Genomic DNA, 19865 nt, shown 5'->3' with positions numbered 1-19865 from the left:
AATACTGTGAAGGGGCGGCAGGAATACCGTGAAGGGGCCGCAGGGATACCGTGAAGGGGCAGCAGGGGCACCGTGAGGGGGCGGCAGGGACACCGTGAGGGGGCGGCAGGGACACTGTGAGGGGACGGTAGGGACACCGTGAAGGGACGGCAGGAATACTGTGAAGGGGCGGCAGGAATACCGTGAAGGGGCCGCAGGGATACCGTGAAGGGGCAGCAGGGGCACCGTGAGGGGGCGGCAGGGACACCGTGAGGGGGCGGCAGGGACACTGTGAGGGGACGGTAGGGACACCGTGAAGGGACGGCAGGAATACTGTGAAGGGGCGGCAGGAATACCGTGAAGGGGCCGCAGGGATACCGTGAAGGGGCAGCAGGGGCACCGTGAGGGGGCGGCAGGGACACCGTGAGGGGGCGGCAGGGACACTGTGAGGGGACGGTAGGGACACCGTGAAGGGACGGCAGGAATACTGTGAAGGGGCGGCAGGAATACCGTGAAGGGGCCGCAGGGATACCGTGAAGGGGCAGCAGGGGCACCGTGAGGGGGCGGCAGGGACACCGTGAGGGGGCGGCAGGGACACTGTGAGGGGACGGTAGGGACACCGTGAAGGGACGGCAGGAATACTGTGAAGGGGCGGCAGGAATACCGTGAAGGGGCCGCAGGGATACCGTGAAGGGGCAGCAGGGGCACCGTGAGGGGGCGGCAGGGACACCGTGAGGGGGCGGCAGGGACACTGTGAGGGGACGGTAGGGACACCGTGAAGGGACGGCAGGAATACTGTGAAGGGGCGGCAGGAATACCGTGAAGGGGCCGCAGGGATACCGTGAAGGGGCAGCAGGGGCACCGTGAGGGGGCGGCAGGGACACCGTGAGGGGGCGGCAGGGACACTGTGAGGGGACGGTAGGGACACCGTGAAGGGACGGCAGGAATACTGTGAAGGGGCGGCAGGAATACCGTGAAGGGGCCGCAGGGATACCGTGAAGGGGCAGCAGGGGCACCGTGAGGGGGCGGCAGGGACACCGTGAGGGGGCGGCAGGGACACTGTGAGGGGACGGTAGGGACACCGTGAAGGGACGGCAGGAATACTGTGAAGGGGCGGCAGGAATACCGTGAAGGGGCCGCAGGGATACCGTGAAGGGGCAGCAGGGGCACCGTGAGGGGGCGGCAGGGACACCGTGAGGGGGCGGCAGGGACACTGTGAGGGGACGGTAGGGACACCGTGAAGGGACGGCAGGAATACTGTGAAGGGGCGGCAGGAATACCGTGAAGGGGCCGCAGGGATACCGTGAAGGGGCAGCAGGGGCACCGTGAGGGGGCGGCAGGGACACCGTGAGGGGGCGGCAGGGACACTGTGAGGGGACGGTAGGGACACCGTGAAGGGACGGCAGGAATACTGTGAAGGGGCGGCAGGAATACCGTGAAGGGGCCGCAGGGATACCGTGAAGGGGCAGCAGGGGCACCGTGAGGGGGCGGCAGGGACACCGTGAGGGGGCGGCAGGGACACTGTGAGGGGACGGTAGGGACACCGTGAAGGGACGGCAGGAATACTGTGAAGGGGCGGCAGGAATACCGTGAAGGGGCCGCAGGGATACCGTGAAGGGGCAGCAGGGGCACCGTGAGGGGGCGGCAGGGACACCGTGAGGGGGCGGCAGGGACACTGTGAGGGGACGGTAGGGACACCGTGAAGGGACGGCAGGAATACTGTGAAGGGGCGGCAGGAATACCGTGAAGGGGCCGCAGGGATACCGTGAAGGGGCAGCAGGGGCACCGTGAGGGGGCGGCAGGGACACCGTGAGGGGGCGGCAGGGACACTGTGAGGGGACGGTAGGGACACCGTGAAGGGACGGCAGGAATACTGTGAAGGGGCGGCAGGAATACCGTGAAGGGGCCGCAGGGATACCGTGAAGGGGCAGCAGGGGCACCGTGAGGGGGCGGCAGGGACACCGTGAGGGGGCGGCAGGGACACTGTGAGGGGACGGTAGGGACACCGTGAAGGGACGGCAGGAATACTGTGAAGGGGCGGCAGGAATACCGTGAAGGGGCCGCAGGGATACCGTGAAGGGGCAGCAGGGGCACCGTGAGGGGGCGGCAGGGACACCGTGAGGGGGCGGCAGGGACACTGTGAGGGGACGGTAGGGACACCGTGAAGGGACGGCAGGAATACTGTGAAGGGGCGGCAGGAATACCGTGAAGGGGCCGCAGGGATACCGTGAAGGGGCAGCAGGGGCACCGTGAGGGGGCGGCAGGGACACCGTGAGGGGGCGGCAGGGACACCGTGAGGGGAGGCAGGGACACCGTGAAGGGAGGCAGGGATACCGGGAGGGGACAGCAGGGACACCGTGAAGGGACGGCAGGGATACAAAAACGGAGCTTGGTTAAGAAGTTGCCGTGGACGACGGTGGATGAGGACCCGCCCTGGAGGGTCCGGGGTCACGCCCGAGCCCAGCGGTGGCAGCGCGGCCACAGAGGCCACGTCCGGGGGCAGAGGAGCCCAGCCCCACCAGGAAGCGCGCTTGTCCGGTGTCTACAGTCCTGCTGCCCAGAGATGGGGCAGAGGAACAAGTCCAGTGACACCGAAAAGGGAGCAAACAGAATGGGAGCGTGGGGCCTTCCCAAGGACGGACGGCTGCTCAGGCTTCCGCACGCACGGCCGCGGAGGGAGGAGAGGGGTGTGGGGCACCGGTGCTGGACGAAGGGGGGCCAAGATTTCAGAGCAGAGCAACCCGTGGTCGGCCGCTGTCCTTCCCCGAAGGACCACCCGACACACCTCTGGCCGGACCAGCGGGGTTCACTACGTGCAAAGGCCAGGGCTAGGGGGTGCCCTCGGGTCAGGGGGTGCAAGTCAGCAGCCGCTGCAGCCTCCACACCCCTGCCCCCTACCCCCCGGCAGCCCCTGGGTGCAGGCTCCATAACTCTCTCTGGGCACGGAGGGGACACATTCTGTCCAGCACGAGGACCCCGGGAGGCCTCCACCTACCGGGAAGTTCACCGTTGGCCCCCCTTGGCCCTGACTGCCCCCCCAGCCCCTCCCTGGCCACGCCAAGGCCTCATCCACAGAGAGCTGTTGGAAGCGTCGAGCCCCCAGTGCAGCCGCACACGCTGCTCGGTGCCTACACCTGCCCGGGGGGCCGGAGCCGGGGTGAGGACAGCACCTCCACCCTGAAGAGCAGCCCCTCCGCTCCCCGTGTCCAGGGGCCGCGTCTGGGTCTGAGAACTGGCTCCCACTCCTGTTTCAAAGGCACAGTCCCGGGAGGATCCCTCCCTCGAGCTTGTCCGAGAGTGTGCAGTGCTGGAGACACGCTCTCTATTTCAAGTTTTAGTAGGGTCCCCGAGGTCAGTATCGTGACCCCAGTGGGTCAGGCAGGAAACGAGGAGCACCCGGTGGAGGTGTGGGATGCTGGGGCCCTTGGGGCTGCCCCCTGAGGCTGTCTCCAGGCCTCGAAAAAAAAAAAAAAAAAACCCCCCTCCTCCCTCCCCTCTCCTCCCTTCCCTCTCCTCCTCCTTCCCTCCCTCCCTTTCCTTCAAAGAGAAACTCCACACGGAGCTCTCCATTTCATGACAGAGCCTGCCATCTGCTCACAAAGTGAAATGCAGTCGTTCTGCAGGGGAGACCGCGGATGAGACCAGAACCGTCCACTGTTTCTTCTCTTGCAGCTGGAAACTTCAGTCCTAAGGGCGCCCCACAGGCTAGTGGGCAGGTTGTTGACGTGCGGGGGCAAGCAGGATTGTTCCACACGTGAAAGGAGAGCCTGGAAATCGTGGAGTCCTCCAGGAAGGACGGAGTGACGAGTGTGATCATGGAACGTATGGGAAGGGGCCCCCAGAGAGCGTCCCCAATGCCCCATCTCCAGAAACTCAGCTCAACTACAGCAAGTACTGGGGTGGGCTCCCCAGAGCCCAAGGTCGCCTGGACATGGCCCCTCCTGACCGGGCCCAGGAGGCCCCCGTGACCTTCACAACCAGGTCACCGAAGATGAGGGACCCCGACGACATCTGCACCCTGTGTGTCTCACCCTTAAACAAAACGCCCCAATCCTTCCTCTTCCTCACCTGCAGACCATCACTAGGAAACAGTCTTGGTTCTGTGTTTGAAAATGAGCGCTCTGTGACACCCTCTCTTGGCCTCAGTGTTTCCATCTGTGAAAGGGGTGGAGCACCTGGTGTGCCCCCAATTTCTTCCAAAACTGTCCCACCATTACCCCCTTCTCCTTTTGCCCTGAGTGGTCCCCGAGTGCCCAGCAACACCTCTGCCAGTGGCCAGGACGCAGGCGTGTTTCAGACAGAGGGTCATTGGGGCCAGCCCCCCACCCATCTGCATCCAGCAGAGGAGGGCCTGGACTCCCTGACTAAGGAAAGCTGGGCTCTCAGGGGCCCTGCCTGCCCTGAGTGACCGCTGGACTTCAGAGGGCCATTTGCTGGCCAGGGGAGGGACTGGGTGAGAGCGTCCCTCGGGCCCCAGGTACTGCTGTGCAAGAGGCAGCACTTAACCCCCCACTTCAGTCTCACTCTTCTCAAGGGCTGAGGGATTCGTCCTTAGAAGTCAGTCACGGAATTGGAGCCGCTCTAGCACAGCACCGCAGACTGGGGGGCACGTAGACAAGACACTTATTTCTCACGGTTCTGGACGCCAGAACCCAAGACCACTGACTCTGACACCAGCACTCAAAGTCTGCTGAGGACCCGCTTTCTGGTCCATAAACACTGTCTTCTCTCCGTGTGCTCACATAGGGGAGAGGACGGCGGGGTTCTCTGGGGTCTCCCACGTAAGGGCCCTCATCCCACTGCTGAGGGCTCCACCCATGACCAGATCCCCACCCAAGGGCCTCACCTCCTAATACTCACATTGCGGGGCGGGGTAGGTTTCAGTGTATGAATCTGGGGGAAGAGAAACCTTGAGACCACAGCAGTTGGGGTGAAAGGTGTATGGAGATGAGCTGGAGATAGCTTAAAAGAGGACAGACGAGGCAGGTGCCAGGCTGGGGGCTAGAGTCTTATCCGGAAAGCAGGCTCCCAAGAGCCCTTCTGCCGTCAGAGTCTCATCAGTCATTCTGAGACGGGTGGGGCTACCGTTTCCGTGCAGTGCATTTTGCATACTGATGGTGCATAAAATGGGTCTGTGGAGCAGGTGCTCAGTGCAGCCGTCCTTAATGGTCTACTACCATGGCTAACTCCCCGGGGGCTCTCTAGCCTTTGAGACTCAGAGCCCTGGAGTCTGATCCCTGCTGGCAAGACTCAGATTTCACCCAGGACGGGACCATGCATGGATCGGCTTCCTTTCCTGGTATACAGGCGTCCGGCACGGGACACAAGCTCCGCAGCCGTTTGGGGAGTGAGTGAAGGCAGGCAGCATGGACGGAGCCCCGTGTGGGGCTCTCTGCCCAGGGTGAGGCCCACCGTGGAAAGTTCCCACCAGGGAACAGGGTGACCACAGCATGGCCAGAAGAGCCAGGGGCCCGTGGGGGTCCCACCAGAGCAAGCCCCTCTCTGCCTCTTCCCCCAGCAACCCCTTGTGCAGACGTTTACCCGGGAGTTAAGGATTTCGGGTCCGTGCAGCTGTTGGAGTTGAAACATGGTGAGCATGTGGACTGACTGTTCTGGAGCAGATTTTTCTAGGCCTGGTTGTAATCTCAGCTGCGAGCATCCCCCAATGGCAGGATAAAGCACTCCAGGGCTCCTGGGAGGGGAAGCCAGATCTGGGGCCAGAAGAGAAAGGGAAGTTGTGCCCATGCCAGCATCTGCTTGCCTTTGGCAGGTGACGGGGACACACATCTCCCTCCAGTTCATGTCCATTGCATCAACGTCACTGGGGCACCCAACCAAGATGGTGGCCATCTATGGCCACAGTCACTGGGAGTCAATGTAACAAATGGTTGCCAGTGGGTGGTCTTTCCACGGTCAGATCATTCTCCCCCTGCACTTAGCAGAAACTGAGTTATTTACTGAATAAATACACACTATTTCATAGAGGGTTGAGCAAACACATCACTGTGGTCCACAAAGCAACATTTATTGGGTGCATATTAGGTGCCATGTGAAGCCTTTTATATACATCAGACTGTGTTATCCACACAAAACCTTCATTATCTCCAGTTTATAGATGAAGAAACTGAGTCAGATAAAGTGAACGCAGTGAGCAAGAATGTACTTTCTGGAGTCACTGTCAGAGTTCAAATCCAAACTCCACCACTCATCACATTCTGACCTTAGAGAGAGTAGTTTGTGTGTCAGTGATGATGATGATAATGCACTGATGAGGTGTTGATGACGGTGATGATGGTGGTGGTGACAGTGATGATGGTGATGATATTATGGAGATGGTGATGGTGATGATGATGGTGGAGATGATGATGATGGTGAGAGTGGAGACGGCAGGGATGGTAATGATGATGGTGATGATGGTGGGGATGATGGTGATGGTGGTGATGGTGATGATAGTGATGATGGTGATGGTGATGATGGTGATGATGGTGGAGATGGTGATGATGGTGAGAGTGGAGACGGCAGGGATGGTAATGATGATGGTGATGATGGTGGGGATGCTGATGATGATGGTGATGATAGTGGTGATGGTGATGATGATGATGATGGTGGTGATGGTGGTGATGGTGATGATGATGGTGATGATAGTGATGATGTCAATGATGATGATGATGATGGTGATGATGGTGGTGATGATTGTGGTGATGATGGTGATGATGGTGGTGGTGACAGTGATGATGGTGATTATATTATGGAGATGGTGGTGATGGTGATGATGGTGAGAGTGGAGACGGCAGGGATGGTAATGATGATGGTGATGATGGTGGGGATGATGGTGATGGTGGTGATGGTGATGATAGTGATGATGGTAATGATGATGGTGATGATGGTGGGGATGATGGTGATGGTGGTGATGGTGATGATAGTGATGATGGTGATGGTGATGATGGTGATGATGGTGGAGATGGTGATGATGGTGAGAGTGGAGACGGCAGGGATGGTAATGATGATGGTGATGATGGTGGGGATGATGGTGATGATGGTGATGATGGTGGTGATGATTGTGGTGATGATGGTGATGATGGTGGAGATGGTGGAGATGGTGATGATGGTGAGAGTGGGGATGGCAGGGATGGTAATGATGATGGTAATGATGATGGTGATGATGGTGGGGATGATGGTGATGATGGTGATGATGGTGGTGATGATTGTGGTGATGATGGTGATGATGGTGGAGATGGTGGAGATGGTGATGATGGTGAGAGTGGGGATGGCAGGGATGGTAATGATGATGGTGATGATGGTGGGGATGATGGTGATGATGGTGATGATGGTGGTGATTGTGGTGATGATGGTGATGATGGTGGAGATGTGGAGATGGTGATGATGGTGAGAGTGGAGACGGCAGGGATGGTAATGATGATGGTGATGATGGTAGGGATGATGGCGATGATGGTGGTGATGGTGGTGATGATTGTGGTGATGATGGTGATGATGGTGGAGATGGTGGAGATGGTGATGATGGTGAGAGTGGGGATGGCAGGGATGGTAATGATGATGGTGATGATGGTGGGGATGATGGTGATGATGGTGATGATGGTGGTGATGATTGTGGTGATGATGGTGATGATGGTGGTGGTGACAGTGATGATGGTGATTATATTATGGAGATGGTGGTGATGGTGATGATGGTGAGAGTGGAGACGGCAGGGATGGTAATGATGATGGTGATGATGGTAGGGATGGTGGTGATGATGGTGATGATGGTGGTGATGATTGTGGTGACGATGGTGATGATGGTGGAGATGTGGAGATGGTGATGATGGTGAGAGTGGGGATGGCAGGGATGGTAATGATGATGTTGATGGTGGTGGTGACAATTTCTAAGTAGAAGCTGGGGGCTGCCATAAGACACTCTGCACCAGTAGGTAAACTGTCTGTCCAGCAGCATGAGAGCAACACTGAACTTTTCCACAAAAATGAAATATTAAGAGAGAAAATGTCTGGACCAAGAAGCAGAGCTCTGTCCATCAGCTGGAATGTAAAGTTGCCTACACAGTGATAAGCTTGGTAAACAAAACAAAGAGCTCCATCAGAGGCACTTATGGAATTTCTGAACACTTGGCATTGCCNCCATCAGCTGGAATGTAAAGTTGCCTACACAGTGATAAGCTTGGTAAACAAAACAAAGAGCTCCATCAGAGGGCACTTATGGAATTTCTGAACACTTGGCATTGCTGGTGAGAAACAGCCCAGACAGACACCTCCCACACAGCAGAATGTTTATCCTGCCATCTCAGGTACAGCCGGCGGGCTGGGTGCACTCGAATTGGGGAGGACAATTTTCTTGACTTTGAACAGTGTAGATCAAGATAGCATGCACCTGGATCTTCTCAGGCAGGCTTTTGATGGGGATGGGAGCATTCCCAGGTAGACACCAAGCCTCACTGGCAAAGCCACAAGACTGTAGAATAGCGTGCAAATCATCAGGCCTGAGAATATTGGAGGTGACTGTTGACGCACATTCCCAGTAACTGGATGTAGAGATGTGGTTTCAGTCCTAAGCTAAGGCAGAGATACCTACTTAATATGCCAGGCCGTTGTAAGGGGAAACTGATGTCACAGCAGTGTTAGTATTGAGACGAGGGAAAAATAGATAGCGAAATGGTCACTTATTTTGCAGGGTAGGAAAGGAATCGGGTGTGCTGAGATGAGCTCTAAGAGACGGGACAACGCAGAGGGACATGGGTGTCTCGAGGCTGCCAGGTCTCAGCACGTTGACTTGGTGTAGCTCATTGCTTTTCGAAGCAATTTTCCCTTCTCTTGGCTCAGGCATTCTGCTCGAGAGGATGTGGGGTACTCATAGCCAAAAGAATGCTACTGCCCAGCAGGAAACGGCCCAAGTATGAGCTGTGGAGAGGAGGAAGAGGGCTCTTAGCGCAGGGCCTCCACTCAAGAGGGAAGTCCCAAACACGCAACGGACAGCTCCATATGCTGCCACCAGATGGCGCCACAAACCTGCCCCGCGTGGTTGGTCTGGGGAAACTCGCAAAATTAAAGTATAATTCTTTTGTGTGACTGGCTATTTGCAACATAGTTGTTTCCAACTCGATATAACACAAGTTTGTATTAAAATCCCATAATTCCACAAGGTAGAGCTGACTTTTTAAAAACACATTTATAACGTTAGATCAAAATACACTTGACCTTGTCAATCTAATTTTCAGCCAATTGCAATCAGTGTTTTATTTCCAGTCATTCTCTCTCACACGCTGTCTTCATTTCAAGTCAACAAAATACATTTTGGTTCCGTGTTCTGCCCTTGGACATTCCTCTGTGTTGAGTGTTTTCTGTCGTACCGTAGCCTGTGGTCTTAAAAACCAGACAAGCGTCAGTGATGAGGGGTAGGGGTGAGGCTGTCGCCTCCCTCGATTACTCATACAGGGGACCTCTGCCCTTTTGGAGGAGGGAATGGCTTCTGCACGTGGTTCGGACCGACCTCCTCCCTCCCTTCACCAATCCCACGGGAAACAGGATGCGAAACCAATCGTGCTGCCAGACAGGCTGGCGGAGTGGGAGGGCGTGCCCTGAGGCCGCCGGCTGGCCGGCCGCCGTCCCAAGCTTGTCATCCCAGCCCTCACAGACCAGTCCTGCCAGGCACCTGGCTGCCGCCCACACGAGCACGAGATGCTATAGGAGGAAGGGAAAGGCAGAGAAAGCCTCTCTCCATGTGCTGGCGGCTCGAGAGCAGAATGCAAAGTGTGACCCCCATGGGCCACGCGAGGCAGGCAGTGATGGGGACAAGCGGTCCTCACTGATTTCACATTTGTGTGTGCTTTCCACGGCCACTCAACTCTGGCTTACCAGCCGCCCACGGCCACCACCGCCATGCCTGACTTGCTCCAGGGGGGCGTGTCACCGTTTTTGCAAGCACCTCGTGGAGAAGGCACGCTGCACCCCGAGGTCTCAGCTCTCGGACCTCCCGGTGGTGTGAGTTCAGGCCAGTGGTGTATCGTCTACCGTGAAAGCAGGAGAACCAGGAGCCAGAGTTAGTGTCAGGGTATGACCTGGATGTGTGCGTGGTAAGTTCCGAGCCATACCCTGTGCTAATAAATGACCGGGCTTCACGCCTGTGCGAGCTAGCTCTTGCTTCCTAACAAAGCAGCCCAAAGAGGAGACGTGAGGGCTGTAGGGCAGCATTTCTGTCCAAGTCCTGGGGAAGCCCTTCTCGGTCTCCGCTCAGGGCAGCCTCAAGGGGGCTCACGGGGCTGGAGGCCCAAGACAGCTCCTTCCTCACCCGCTGGGGCCCGGTGCCCCTCCACACGGCCTCCTTCTCAGCACAGAGCCTGGGCCTGGGGGTGGGCACGGATGTTGCTGGGAGGGACATTCAGGAGTGAGGCAAGCCCACCCAGCCCAGGGAGGCCTGGGGAGGCACCAGGGTGGGAGAACTGCTGGGGCACTCGACGGACCTGCCGTGCGGACACTGACTGTGAAAAGTCACAGTTTCCCCAGAGCTCATTCCTGACGGGCGCCCCCCACACCAGCCTCACTGCCCCTCAGAAGGCGGGTGTCCGGCCAGCACGGGGGTCCAGGTGCCATGTTTCACCTGCAGGCCTGAGGGCCTGAATGAACCGGGGTCAAGGAAGTGTTGTGTGTCCTCGAATTTGTTTTCTGGGCATCGTGTCAGTGCTGAGGAGAAAACAGAAATCTCTTGAGACTGTTCTTAGGCCAAAATACGAATTCTGACCACACGCACGCACGCACACGCGCACGCCCACACGGGGCCGGTGTCAGGGTCAGCGCCGAGGTCAGCGCGGTGGTCAGCACGGGCCCAGCCCAGTTTGCCGCGTGCACGGTCACCTGGAGGAGCCTGCAGACGACGGACCCACACACCTGCCAGTCCGGCCCAAAGCACGGGGGCCACCTTTGCTGTCCAGAGCGCCCGGCTAGACCCCGGGACACCCCATGTGCCAGGGGCTTCCTCGGAGGGACTTGAAACGGGAAGAAGCTATGCTTTATGAAAACATCAGCTTCTGCAAAGTTTATGAAGTGTTGACAGCACCGTAGGCTGGCACGCGGGGGCCTGTCGCTGCCCCCCCCCGCAACACCCCCTTCCAGCGGGAGCTCCCTCTCTTCAGGAGGCATCTCCCCCCACAACCCCCCAAGCTCGGTGAGTGAGCCGCCTCTGTGAGAGGGGCAGCCCCTTGGGGGACCCCCCCCCGCGAGGGCTTCCCCGGGGGCTAAAACCGCCAGGCCCCTGTGCACCCAGGGCCCCTCCTCCCACCCGCTGCGAGCTCGCAGTGCGATGGGCAGCCGCTCCAGGAGCGGGGTGGACGGACATGCCGGCCGCAGAGGCATGAGTGCCCCCGACATGTCCCGAAGCTCCACCTGCCAGTGACCAACAGTCACACTGAAGCGAGAGTGCTCGGGCTTTTTAGGGAGTTCAGAGACTTGCACCTGTTGGCAGAGATCGTGTAGAATTACACCTATTCGATATCGCCGAGGAGGTGAGAGACTGCAAGGTGGCACGACGGGCCAGTCCAGAAATATGTGTGAAAACTCTGAAGACCCAGAAATGCAGCTTCCAGCCCTGCCGCCCGAGAAACGGGAGCTCGGGGTCTCGGTGGCCCGGACTTAAACGCAAGGATGTTCAAACAGTTGCTCAGGATGGAGGAAGATCAGACATCACCTCCGCGTCCTACGGCGGAGAACCAGTTCACTAAATCGTAGGATACACCGAAAATGAGACACTTTGTGTCCACTCTAATGACGCCATTACTCTATATTTGCTAACGAGAAGGCGTTCACAATTTGTGCTAAGTGAGGAGATAAGCTGTATATCACCCGATCCCGTTCTTGAAACAAAATCACATACATGTGCATACGTGTGCATTTACATACGTGAGCATGTGACCGTGAAGAGAGCCAGAAGGTTCTACAAGCTCCAGTGGTAGGCAGTGCTGGGTGGGCTACAAACAAGGTTCTTTTCTTATTGTGCTTTTTTAATATGGTCAATGGGCAGTTGTGTCTAAAGATATTGTCCAGATCTGAGGATCCAATGCACACGGCACATTAACACGGCACACGCACACGCACAGCAAATGCACACGGGACATGCACACGCACACAATAAATACAAATTCCTGTGAAGTAAGCAATGACAGTTTCAAAAGTTTGCATGAAAGGGCTAAGCTTTCTTGATTTTGGAGTTCTTTCTGTTTTGAGCACATTGGTGCAAATCTGAGAGTTAGAAGAAAAAAGACATCTTTCTGAAAATCCACATGGACCAGCATCAGGTACAAGCTTCTCTTCTGGCTCTCCTCCCACCCTGTGTCCTCCTGGGGTGCAGCCCAGGTCTGGGGGTGTCCCCAACGGGCGAGGCGATGGGGGGCAGCAGCCAGTCCCTCCAGGAAATGCCTGGAGGGAGCGAGAGAGATCCCTGAGGACACTGTTCCCTTAGCTTTTTCCTCTCCTTTAAAGAAATGTTTTCACATATTAAAACTTTTTTAAACTAAAGAGAAATTTTGAAAAAAAGTAAAGCTGCAACATTTTCAAAAATTATTATGCAGCTTTGGACACTTTAGATATTTTTTCTCCTCTACAAATTTCTCACATGATTGTAACAATAAAGAGGTATGTGCAGAATTTGGACTTGCCCACTTCTCTGGCCGTCTCCTTATAAATAATTTTCATACGGTAACATGCCATGACCATCTATGCCTCCCTGTTTCCACGGTTATAAATTTAACCACGTCCCTCTGAGAAATGTAAATTTGCTGAGCATCTTTGTATAGGTCATTTTTTACGGCATATGTTTGATGTAGAACATTGTGTAAATTCAAGGTGTACGAGGGTTACTTGGGTGACTTATGGCTATATGTTGTACTGGGACTGTCGGTGTGGCGATCATTAGCGTCTCTGCTGATGGCTTAGTCACCCTTTCTCTGCGGTGGCTGGGAGAACTACGTCTCAGGGCGTGCGCGGCTTGATGGCTGTGGTACAACACAGCTGTCCGTACTCACTGTCCTGGGCGCTGGGTCTCTGTGGTGTCTGGACCCCTAGACGCCACCCGTCTCTCCCCCAGAACCCCCAGCCCTGGTAACCACCGTGCGACCCAGGCCGATATTTCAGGTTCGCATGTGAGGTCACGCAGTGCTTGCCGGTCTGTCACTTAGCCTAGTGTGCCCAAGGCCCACCCATGCTGTCACAAACGGCGAGCTGTCCTTTCTCGTGGCTGACCCTCGTGTAACACACTACAGTTTCTTTCCCACTGCACGCGTGGGTGGGCGTGTAGGTTGCCGCCACGTCTTAGCTCCTGTGAACCATGCTGCGATACCCTAGGGAGGGGGAGTGCGTCTGTCCTTTCTAGAAGTTTATTTCCTTGGGTACGCAGCCCGGGGTTGGGTGGGCATGAGAAGCGTAGACATTCGGAGACTCTTTGCAGCAGCCAAGTGGTCTCAGCCAGGACTGCGGTAGTCAGCTCCGGCCGCCGTGACAAACCACGACCCGGCAGCTTGAACAGACCTCTGTTCTCTCCCGGTCCTGGAGGCGAGGCGGAAGGCCGGCACCCACGTGTGGGCAGGCTGCTCTCTGCTGAGGCCCCGCTCCTGGGCAGCCATCTCCCCGTGTCCCCGCATGGTCCTCCTCTGTGCACATCTGGTCCCTCTCTCCTCTTCTTGTAAGGACACCAGGCACTGCGGATCAGTGCCTGCACCCCGGTCTCTCAGCTGGGGGGCTCCCTGAGCTGGAGATGCCCTGCCCCCCCCCAGCTGACACGGCCCTGAGGGCAGAGGTCTACTGGGCGGGGGGGCTCCAGGCGGAGGAAAAGAGCCTGCGGGGGGCTGGGCGGGCTGGTATGGAAATGACCCCGCAGGACCGCAGCCCCGCACCTGGCCATGCCCTCGCCTCAAAAAGGCTGCCCTGCCTGCCCGAGGTTGCCCCCGGGAGACCCCTCTGGTGCCTCCCTTCCCTCTGGCTTAGCCCTGGAGCTGCCAAGCTGGGGCCGCTCAGCTTTTTCTTCCCCCAGTAGTTCTCCCGTTTCTTCAGGATCTTTCTGGGATTCCTGTAACCTGGCACTGAGAGGTTAGTGTAACTGGCATTTCCAGTTTGACCCCTGCTGTCCCTGACTTTTCCGTAGACTTTTCTTCCTTCTTTCCTGCAGACTCCTGGCGGTTCCCTCCGTCTGATGCCCCATGTCATCGATCCGCCGGCGATGTTGTCACTTAAAATAAGAAACAGTCTCTGTCCCGACTCCCAGCACAGAGCACCTAAAACCCTTGGAATCCCCAAGTGCTGAGTGAAAAACGGGTCTTTTGTTGTGTTAAGGAGGCGACTTTTGAAAAGCCCCCCAAGCGTGGGGCAGGTTGCCAGGGGAACCGATCACATGACTAGAGTCTGGCACTTTCAGTCCCACCCCCTGCCCTGGGGGAGGGCAGGGGCTGGAGGTTGGGCTCAATCACCAATGTTCAATGAGTTCATCAAGCTGGCCTGTGTAATGAAGCCTCCATGAAAACCCCAGGGAGGGGTTTGGAGAGCTTCCGGGTTGACGAACAGGTGGGGGCTGGGGGAGGGTGTAGAGACCCGGACCCTTCCCGCGTCCCTGCCCTTCGTGTGTCTCTCACATCGGGCCGTTCCTGTCCTGTTCCGTCCAAAACACTGGAGATTCCGGAGTTTCCTGAGTTTAACTGGTCAAACCAGTTTAACTGGTTGACTGAGTCCTGTGAGCCACTCTTAAATTAATCAAACCCAAAGAGGGGTTTCTGGAAACCTCCGATTCATAGTCTGCGGGTCAGGAACACAGCTGACCGTCTGGAGGGGGCAGCGTGTGTGGATCTGATCCCCTAACCTGTGGGGTCTGACTCTGTCCAGGTAGATGGGGTCAGAACTGAATTGGATTGTAGGACCTTTAGCTGCTGTCCCTGTTGCTGAGTGGGGGAGAGCTCCCTCCACATGCACACCCCCGCACGCACACACACCCACCCACACGCACACGCACACCCAGGGAGCACACGCACACACACCCACACGCACACACCACAATCTCTGTGTCCACCGTCCATCGCTGGACCCTTGGGTTGTTTCCACGTCTTGGGTATTGTGAACAATGCCGCAGTGACTGTGGGGGTGCAGGTGTTTCTGGGTTTGCGTCCGTTTGCTGTCACGCTAGCTCAGGGGCCCCTGGGTGTCTCGGTCGGTTGAGTGTCTAACTCGTGATTTCAGCTCAGGGTCGTGATCTCAGGATCCTGGGACTGGCTCCCTGCTCAGTGAGGAATCTGCGTGGGGTTCTCTCTCCCTCCCTTCGCTCCCCCCCCCAACTCCGGCCTTGCTGCACAAGGGCATGCGCTTCTCACACTCTCTCTCAAATCCATGAACAAAATCTTTAAGGATGAAATAGTGTGCGAGTTCAGTCCTGAACAGACTCCGTGAACAGTGAGTTAAATCGTGTAGCTTGGTGGGGATTGTGGCGCCTGCGTGGTCACTAATGTCTGTGAATCCCCAAAGGGGCGCAAGCTGCCTCTATTTCAGTCCTGGGACGTCTGCAAGTGTCCTAACAAGGACATCCCGCAGCGAGCTCCGATGGCCACCTCCCCTCCTCCTCCCATGCCCGCACTGCACCCTTAGCGGTGCGGGACTCTGGCCTCTGTGGGGAGGCTGCGTGGCCACGGGGCTGCTGGAGGCCAGCTGGGAGAAAACGCCGGGCTCTGAGGTCCTCTGACAGAACAGCCCCCGGGATCCATGAATGGACTCACTAAGGCTGGGAACTCATTCTCCGCAACAAATCCAAGCAGAGTCTGTCCTGGATCCTACTGTTCTCACGCAGTAACGCTCTGTGACGCGCTAGGATTCGCCATCTCCTGCCGACCTGCCCTGCTGGGTACTTGCCGGGTGCCCAGCTCATCTGCCCAGTGCATTGCCCCTTCCCCTGGGGCACTGGGGCCAACAGTGAGTGCTCAGGAGCCACTCTGGATCAGGTTAATCTGACGCGGGATCTGAGTGGAAGGCACTGAAAATCACCCTAACTTCCATCCTGTGGCAGGAACAACACATACAACCTGCTTTACTAAATACAACGGTGTCTTTCTGCCAGAAAATCACTGATAAACTCAGCTGCCCAAACCACAACCAAGAACTGAGAGACCTCAATGGTCTCTGTGAGTGACTTCAAGAAACTCCCCCAAGTCTAGGTACCGGGGCGCTCGCTGTGCTCGCCTAAGAATATCTGGGCTATTTCCATGGGGCCAACGCACGGGGATCCAGGGCCTGATTCTCGCCCTCTTCTGCCACGTGGCTGCACGATCGCACGTCAGAGAAGGGAAACGAAGGGGTGACAGGAGAGAGACTGATCACACAAGAAGCGATAGGACGCATTATAACAGAGAGACAGAAAAGCTAGAACAGATAAAATGATTCGGGGAGGGGTAAGGAGGGACAAAGGGAGAGCGAGAGGTTCTCAAGCGGACTCCCCATTGAGCACAGAGCCTGAAGTGGGGTTTGATGTCACAACCCTGAGATCATGACCTGAGCTGAAACCAAGAGTTTGACCTCACTCACTGAGCCACCTGGACTCCCTGTGCAAAAACAAAATCCAGAGTGATGTGTCCACCCTGGGCCCCTGGAGCAGGTGCAGTCCGTGCCCCACCCCCTTAGTCATCCCTGAAGACATCACTGTGCAGCATGGCAAATGCATGAAAAATTAGCCACATTAATAAAAAAAAAAAGTTACCATGTGGTGAGTCTGTGATTTAGGTAGGCAGGAAGGTCCTAGCCTGTGTTTCACTAACATACCCAGCTATAACAAGGAGCGTTTTTAAAGTCCCGTGTTCCGTACTGAGTACGTGTGGGCTTCTCTCCCTCGGGGACTCATTTCCCAGGGACGCTGCATGTGACCTAAGCTCTAGCTAGAAGGGTAGAGGCAGGATGCCGCTCGTCTGTTTTCTGAGTTCAGCAAAACCTCGGACTCTGGTCCCAACAGAACATCCCTCTTTGTTTCAACACAAGACAATAGAATGGGTCCCCCCGTCCTTTCTGTCGTCTCCACTCTGGACATGGCAAAGGCGTGGTTTCCTGTTCTGAATGTGGTTACTTGAATTTCACTTCGAAGTCCTTCCCCTGGGCCACTAGCATGCACTGGTGTCTGATGGCATCGATAGTCTCGCTTCATCTCTGAGCCGAACCCAGGGCTCCTGGTGGGCCCGCGAGAGGCCAGATCCCTCACCACTAATGCAGTGGGCAGCCGGGGGACTCCTCCTGGGGACAAGAGTCCTCACTGGCAATGACATCTCCCTGCTCAGCTCCCGGGCCAGCTGGGTCAGAAGCCAGATCTGTTCCTACAAAATACCGCCAATTCTTCTAGAAGAAATAACTGCACCTCAGTCCCGGTATTACTGTGGCCAAGTTCCACTTTAAGCCTGAAAATAGAGACTAAGCCACATCTCTGGGGAAGCAGCTTTTATTGTGGTCCCCTGAACCCTGGTCCTGGTGAGAACAGCCCCTGGTCAAGAGAGGCAGAATTAAAGGAGGGATGGGGGTTGCGTTGGTTGCATATGAGGGGTTAAATGGTGTCCCTTCTCTGAATGAAGACTTGTTGATGTCCGAACCCCCAGGACCCCCAGAATGGGCCAGGATTTGGAATAAGGTGGTTGCAGACTGTAATTAGTTACAATGAGCTCAGCAGGGTGGGCCCTGTCCCAATATGACTGGTGTCCTTATAGGAGGAGGACAAGAGAGAACATGGCCCTGTGGGAACGAAGAAGAGATCAGAGTGGGGCGTCTACAAGCCAAGGGACGCCCAGCATTGGCGCAAGGCCACGGCTGGGAGCGGCAGGCAGCACGGCACCTGGATCTTGTACCTCTTGCGTCCGGGACTGTGGAGAATCAGTTCTTGTGGGTTTAAGCCACCCCGTTTCTGATGCTTTGTTCCAGCAGCCCTGGGAAACTCACGCCGAGTACACCCGGCTGCATCTTTCAAGGGAAAAGCACACGCTTCCAACACGGAAGGCCAAGCGTCTCCCTGCACAGCCATGTAAAGGGTGGGAAGCTAGAAACGGGAACTACTTACTTCTCACTTGAAATCACGCCCTAACCCCATCTTTCTTGTGCCCCATCCTGGCACAAAAAATTCAGAAAATGGGATACATGGATTCCTGTTTGGCTCAGTTTGCAAATACCCCGGAGGCAGCTGAATCCAGCATTTCAGTGCTGATGCCACGTCCACAAGAACATGCCACGGAGCCGCCCAGACCTGGGTCGTGTTCAGCCAGAGCCCGGGCCACGCACCACGGCCACAGGCAACATCGTGTCTGTGTTAGCTTCCTGGGGCCGACGTCACAAAGGAGCCCAGATGAGGCTTCCAGCAGTAAGATCTTTTGTCTCACAGTCCTGGTGACCAGAAGGCCAAGATCCAGCGTTGGCGGGGCCATGCTCCCTCGAGGGCTCTGGGGGAGGGTCCTCCTGCTGCGTCATTGCTCTGGTGGCACCAGTCTACCTTGGCCTGCCTCCGTTCCCATCTCTGCCTCCATCGTCACATGAACTTCTCCTTCCTGTCTGTCTCTGTGTCTCCTCTCCTCTTCGTATAAGGACACCAGTCATATTGGGTCTGGGCTCCCTACCCCCACAGGACCTCCTTTTACCTTGATACGGCAGCAAAGACTCAATTTCCAAGTAAGGTCATATTCACAGGTTCTGTGGAAGCACCTCCACACATCTTTCTGGAGAGCAGCGTAACCACCACTGCCGACTTCCAGCACTTGGCAGGGCATGGAGAGAACCGATTCCCTGCAGCCCCATCTCGACAGAGGACAGGGAAAGGAAGCAGCCAGAGGGGGGCCTCCTGGCCATTCGTGTGAACAGGAACAGGGCGGATTTAGGTGGCCGGCTGGGGATTCCAGGCAGGGACTATGGGCAAGTGGGAGTTGGCAATGCTATCCTCCAGGTTGAGGAACAACTCCAAGAACAAAAAACCCCCAGGACCGGATCACACACCCCCTCCGGGCATCATGACACCTGGACCACAGCCTTTCTTGAGGTCTGTGTCTTGCAAATGTCCCCGAGGAAGCTCTGAGCTGTTCGGCAGCTGCTCTGTGACAACCTGTCCCCAGCACCAAGGCCTTTGCAACCCATTTGTCCTTCTTGTGCCAGCTCACAGACGGCACGGGCCATCTTCGCTCCAATGAGTCACTGCTCTGCCATCGCTGTTGCTAAAAGGGAGTAGAAAGGGGAAGTCAATCGAGACCCGCAGGAGTGCCCTGCCGTCCGAGGGAGCGCCTGGCGCTTTGCACCTGCTTCACCCTCTTCAGCTGCTCCGCCGCGTACCGTTACGCTGCGTAGGGAAAAGTAGAAAGGCTACAGCGCTTATGGTGCCAAGCAGTTTCTGAATGTTCTATAGATAACTGACTCGATTAAGCCTCAGACACGCCTGTAAGTACTACTGTTAACCCCATTTGACAGATAGGGAAACAAAGGCAGAGAGAGGTTAAGATAGTAAGACCACGGAGCAAGAAGGTCAGGCTTTGGACCTCACAAGTCAGGCTCCAGAACGAATGTGCTCAACTGGCTAATATTTCCCCTGTCCGCTTTGCTGCGGACCGATCACGTGAGTTAGTGGAAAGGACTGTTTCAAGGGGTATAAAAGTTAAATCATAAATGTAACAATATACTTTATAATGGTTTGCTGATATATTCGTTTATTCAACAAGCTTCTGCCTGCTGACTAAGGAGTCTTGCTCACTAAGTGTCGAGGGCAACAGTGAACAGCAGAGGTGGACGGCACTGTATGACGGATGTCCTCCAGGCTCTGGAACTGGGAAGACCGTTTCCTGCTCGTTTAGCCACACTCCCTTGCTGGGATCCTCTCTAAGCCCCAGCGTTCTCCTCTGTAAAATGGGAAGGTC

The sequence above is a fragment of the Ailuropoda melanoleuca genome, chromosome 10 (assembly GCF_002007445.2).
Source record: "Ailuropoda melanoleuca isolate Jingjing chromosome 10, ASM200744v2, whole genome shotgun sequence".
Classification (NCBI taxonomy): domain Eukaryota; kingdom Metazoa; phylum Chordata; class Mammalia; order Carnivora; family Ursidae; genus Ailuropoda; species Ailuropoda melanoleuca.
This window is presented reverse-complemented; position numbering follows the sequence as displayed.